A 6,385-nucleotide genomic window follows, 5' to 3' on the forward strand; every position below is an offset into this window, starting at 1 on the left:
GGGGAGACAGATAATAATATAAATGAACTATGAATATGTACATAAGTGCTGTGGAGCTGAGGAAGGGGTGAATAAAAGGGACAGATCCATGCGCTTGCGTGCAAATGAGGAGGACAGGTGTTGGGGTGATTATACAGCGTTTGAAAATAATCCCTTAACGTAGCATAGCCTGGAGAAACTAGTTCAGAGATAGTTAACACTTCTCAAAAAATCAGTATACAGAGGGGCTCTTTTGGCAATGAAATCTACCCGTGGGTGTGAATGTGCTTAGAAAAAGGGAAATGCAGGACTCTTTGCAACCATATCCTGAACAGACAGGGCTTGGCCCTTGCTAGCTCGAAGTGTCTGCTCTTTGCGGCACCTAGGGCTGGTCTTAGTTCTGACGTCAGGTACCTACTCCGTGCAGATACTGGGATGGCATTGCTGAGAGCAAGCTGGAGGCGCCAGAATTTAGCTCTGGTGTTAGAAGTCTCAGAACGGGAATTTTGCAGCAGTGGGACTTGTTTGGGGAGGGGATATGCTGACTGCCTGCCCCTGCCCCTGTCTCTCTGATCCCACCAGCCACCACCACTGTTCTGTCAGCGTGTGTGCCTGGGTAGCTTCCCCCTCCTGGAAAGTCCACTTGCCACCCGCCTTTGCCACCAGGGCAGCCGCTGGTCCAGTTAGAAATGTGTTTAACTTTCAGCACTCTGGGTAGATGCAAGATAACAGATCAGGCCCAGTCCCTGGCCCACACGGGATTCACAGTCTAAGAGGGAGGGAGAGCAGATGGAAGATTGAGAGAGCTGCCCAGGATCACTCAGCAGTCCAGTGACAGAACTGGGATTAGAATCCGGGTCTCCTGATATCTATTCCTGTGCTCTTTCTCACCCAGCCGAGATGCCGTCACTCTTTGCCTCTTTGAGCAAGTGCTTTGAGGCAGAGGCACTGGCGCCAGTGCAGTACACCAAGCTGGGAGCCAACTCTGTAGACAGACCAGTTTTCCGAGTAGAGCTTTGTTTCTGAGGCGCTATTATTACAATGTCATGAAATTGCATAGTACTTTTATTTTCCAAAGTGCCTTCACATCATTTATCTAATCTTTCTCCCCGCCCCTCCCCTCCCAACAGCCCTGTGGCATAGACAGGTGTGATTATTTCCATTTTGGATTCATTCATTCCATTGTTTTTATTGAGCTCTTAATGTGTGCAAAGCCCTGTACTAAGAGTTTGGGAGAGTGTAATATAAAAACAAATACACAAATTCCTGCCCACAGTGAACTCACAGTTTAGAGGGGGAGACAGACAATATAAATAAATTGCAGATGCATACATATGTGCACTGGTGATGGGAGGGAGAATGAATGAAGGAGCAAGTAAGAGCAGTGCATAGGGGAGTGGAAGAAGAGGAGAGAAGGGCTTAGGGAGCACTTCTTGGGGGAGATGAGCCTTAAATTCATTCATTCAATAGTATTTATTGAGCGCTTACTATGTGCAGAGCACTGTACTAAGCGCTTGGAATGTACAAATCGGTAATAGAAAGAGACAGTCCCTGCCCTTTGACGGGCTTACAGTCTAATCGGGGGAGACGGACAGACAAGAACAATGGCAATAAATAGAGTCATGGGGAAGAACATCTCATTAAAACAATAGCAAATAAATAGAATCAGGGTGATGTGTATCTCATTAACAAAATAAATAGGGTAATGAAAATTATATATACAGTTGAGCGGATGACTACAGTGCTGAGGGGAGGAGAAGGGAGAGGGGGAGGAGCAGAGGGAAAGGGGGAAAAGAGGGCTTAGCTGCAGAGAGGTGAAAGGGGGGCAGAGGGAGCAGAGGGAAAAGGGCAGCTCAGTCTGGGAAGGCCTCCTGGAGGAGGTGAGCTTTAAGTAGGGTTTTGAAGAGGGGAAGAGAATTAGTTTGGCGGAGGTGAGAAGGGAGGGCGTTCCAGGACCGCAGGAGGACGTGGCCCAGGGGACGGCGGCGGGATAGGCGAGAATGGGGGACGGTGAGCAGATGGGCGGCAGAGGAGCGGAGCGTGCGCGGTGGGCAGTAGAAAGAGAGAAGGGAGGAGAGGTAGGAAGGGGCAAGGTGATGGAGAGCCTTGAAGCCTAGAGTGAGGTTTTGTTTTGTGCGGAGGTTGATAGGCAACCACTGGAGGTTTTTAAGAAGGGGAGTGACATGCCCAGAGCGTTTCTACAGGAAGATTAGCCGGGCAGCGGAATGAATAATAGACTGGAGCGGGGAGAGAGAGGAGGAAGGGAGATCAGAGAGAAGGCTGACACAGTAATCTAGCCGGGATATTACTAGAGCCTGTAGCAGTAAGGTAGCCGTTTGGGTGGAGAGGAAAGGGCGGATCTTGGCGGTTTTGAAGTGCAGGAGAGCAATTAGGAGTTCCAGGCCAGAAGTAGGATGTCGGCGGGTGGTCGGCAGTGAGACAGAAAAGATCGAGGTACAGTGAGAAGGCTAGCGTTAGAGAAATGAAGTGTGCGGACTGGGTTGTAGTAGAATAGTGAGGTGAGGTAGGAGGGGACAAGGTGACTAAGTGCTTTAAAGCCGATGGTGAGGAGTTTTTATTTGATGTTGAGGTGGATGGGCAACCACTGGAGTTTCTTGAGGAGTAGGGAAACGTCTGAACATTTTTGAAGGAAAATGATTCAGGCAGCAGAATGGAGTATGGACTGGAGTGGGGAAGAGGCAGGGAGGTCAGCGAGGAGGCTGATGCAATAATCAAGGCAGAATAGGATAAGTGCTTGCATAAATGTGTTTAATGACTTGCCCAAGATCCAAAAGCAGCCTCCTTGTTCCCCAAACCACTAGACCACACTGCCTCTTAGTGGGATTAACTGTTCAGTGGAAAAAGGAGCAGGAATTTGGGAGGGTGCTTGATGGAGTGAGCTTAAATTGGATTTGGAGCTGTTACTGCCAGAAGACTCTTAGGTCTTTTCAATCATGCCTGGAAGCACTCAGGTTTTGTTAGGGACCTCGGATTTCTAGCCCCAAAAGCTATGGCCATGAAAACAATGACTTAATAATAATGATGATATTTAAGTGCTTATTTTGTCCCAGGCACTGTATTAAGCACTGGGGACGATTTAAGCAAATTGGGTCGGTCGCATCCCTGTCCCAAGTGGGGCTCACAGTCTTGAACCCCATTTTACAGATGAGGTAACTGAGGCTCAGAAAAATGAAGTGACATGCCCAAGGTGTCACAGCAGACAACTGGCAGATCTGGGACTAGAACCCATGACCTTCTGACTCTCAGGCCCGTGCTCTATCCACTACACCATGCTGGCTTTTCTCCCACAGTTGGAAACCCATTACCTCTATAGAGTTGGCATCTATTTCTGATGTACTTCAATGCATCCGTTTCCTCTTACTCTCTTGTATTCAGTTGCCCCATTTTGACTCTACATCCAACTGTCTATTGTTCTCCTTATACGTAAACAGTGTAGTTTCACTGAACATACTTAGGAGCTAGGCCAGGAGACAAATTTCACTGTTTTTGACTTTTCATTCGTTCATTCAGTAGTATTTATTGAGCGCTTACTATGTGCAGAACACTGTACTAAGCACTTGGAGTGTACAATTCGGCAACAAATAGAGACAATCCCTGCCCAATGATGAGCTCACAGTCTAATCGGGGGAAACAGATGACAGAGCAAAACAGAACGGAACAAAAACAAGACATTATCACGATAAATAGAATCAAAGGGATGTATGCCTTATTAAAATAAATAGGGTAATAATATGCAAATGAGCACAGTGCTGAGGGTGGGGGAGCAGAGGGTGGAGGGGGAGCAGAGGGAAAAGGGGAGAGCTCAGTCTGGGAAGGCCTCTTGGAGAAGGTGAGGTCTCAGTAGGGCTTTGAAAGGGGGAAGAGAGTAAGTTTGGCGGAGGTGAAGAGGGAGGGCATTCCAGGACAGTGGGAGGACGTGGGCCAAGGGTTGACGGCATGATAGGCGTGAACGGGGGACAGTGAAGAGATGAGCAGCAGAGGAGCGGGGTGTACGGGGTAGGCAGTAGAAAGAGACTTGAGTACAACCCACAGGTGAGGTATTGTGACTATTCAGGTAACCAGATCTGACATTGATAAATCTCCATGCTGATTGACAGTGTCCCAAAAATCATGCTGGCCTTCTTGATTCGATTTTCTACTTCCCTGTGCGTTTTAACATTATTGGACAGAATGCTGCCTAGGTAACAGAATTCCATGACAGCACTTAGTTCTCTGTTGTTGAAGATCCTTGCCTATGTAGGATTTTTCCTGGGCTAGAAGGGTACATTTCATGTTCTTTGGGTTAAGTGACTCAATATTATCTGCATATCTTTCCTAGGCATGTGCTTGCCTACCACCTGAAAATGGCAATTCTTCAATGACTCCAGGGCTTTTGAGGATGCCTTTAGCCTGTCAGGTAGAAAGACTTCTCTGGAAGGTTGGAAGCAAGTCCTTGTGTTGCAACCTATAGCAAGACTGAGAACAAGTAATCAATGGTATTTTATAGCTTGTAGCTGGTGGAGAAGGACTCTGTCTAGGACCCTATAAGCAGAACTTCTCTAGTTGCTGTAATGTAACCTATCACTTTCCCTCTTGAAGGCGATGGAGGTTATGCCATCTGCTCAGTATTCCATCTTCCGAGGAAAAGCATCTGTAAGTTCTTAAGCAGTGGGTGCCTCTCTACGTGCTTGTAGGTTTGAATGGGTGTACCCCCAGATTCAGGCTGATTGCTCTTTTTCAGGGCTCTATCCTCAATAGTTGGGACAAGTAGGAGGATTGGGGTTGGATGGCAGTGGTGTGTTCACAGTTGCCATTTTGGCAGAATTCCTTCTTTGCTGGAAATGAGCTTCATCCATCTTCACTCTTGAGGTTATAGGGTAAGTAGGTGTTGGGCCATATAGGTTCTTTAATAATGGATTTGTTCATGACTTTTATGTTTCTTTAGTGTTTGTGTTCCAGCACCCCTGGTGTGTCTATCTCCAGTTACCTCCGTGGATTTTGAGTCCCTTGAGGCCCGGGGACAGTATCTAAATCCCACCTGCTTTCTCTTCCAGCATTTAGTGCAGTGGTCTGTGCTCTCTAGTCAATCTTCCATCAATCAGTCAGTCAGTGCACTTACTGTGTGCAGAGCACTGTACTAACATGTTCCCTGTTCACCAGGTTACAATTTACAGGGGGAGACAAACATTAATGTGCATTACAGATATGCTCAAAAGTGCTGCAGGGCTGAGGGTGGGTTGAATATCAATAAATGCCAACACTACTAATAGTGATGTATAGAGGTGCTTGGAATGATAGTCTGGTTAGCCTTGAATCCCTTTAGTTTTTGCATTGTAACTGACCAATCAATACATCAATAATATTTATTGAGTGCCTACAGGGTCCAGAGCAATCGATCAACTTTACTGGCCACTTACTACATGCAGAAGACTGTAGTAAGTGCTTGGGAGAGTACAAAATAACAGAATAACAGAGTTAGTAGACACATTTCCTGCCCACAACACACTGTTTAGAGCGGGAGACAGACATTAATATAAATGAATTAATTACAGATATGTGCATAAAAGTTGTGGGAGCGAGGGAGGGTTGAATAAAGAGAGCAAATCCAAGTTCAAGGGCGGCGCAGAAGGGAGTGGGTGAGGAGGAGATGAGGGTTTAGACAGGGAAGGCCTCTTGGAGGAGGTATGTCTTCAATAAAGCTTTGAAGGCGGGGAGAGTAGTTGGCTGTCAGTCATGAAAAGGGAGAGTGTCCCAGTCTAGAGGCAGGATGTGGGCAAGCGGTTGGTGACAAGATAGATGAGATTGAAATATGGTGAGTAGATTGTCATTAGAGGAGCAAAGTGTGTGGTGATTTAAGCACTTGGGAGCATGCGATAGTATTAGTTGACATCCCTGCCTTCAAGGAGCTTACACTCTATAACTGGGGAGCTGAGTATTAAAGTAATTTACAGACAGGAGGAAGTAAGAGAGTAGAGGAGATATGCATTTCAGCTTTGTGCATACAATCCTTTTATCAGGATAAGGAGGTGTGGCTGGAAGTAGTCCTTTGTCATTGACCAGTGGTATTTATTGAGCATTTTTCTGTGTGGAGAGCACTGTACTAAGCACTAGGGAGAGTGCAATACAACAGGAGCAGCGTGGCTTAGTGGAAGGAGCGCGGACTTGGGAGTCAGAGGTCATGGGTTCTAATCCTGCCTCAGCTATTTGTCAGCTGTGTGACCTTGGGCAAGTCACTTCTCTGTGCCTCAGTTACAAATGAGTGCCCCATTTTACAAATGAGGATTAAGACTGTGAGCCCCATGTGGGACAACGAGATTACTTTGTATCTACTCCAGAGCTTAGCACATAATAAGCGCTTAAATACTATTATTATTATAATAACAGAGTTGTTCAGTAAAAATCCTGC

The sequence above is a fragment of the Ornithorhynchus anatinus genome, chromosome 18, assembly GCF_004115215.2.
Source record: "Ornithorhynchus anatinus isolate Pmale09 chromosome 18, mOrnAna1.pri.v4, whole genome shotgun sequence".
Taxonomy (NCBI): Eukaryota; Metazoa; Chordata; class Mammalia; order Monotremata; family Ornithorhynchidae; genus Ornithorhynchus; species Ornithorhynchus anatinus.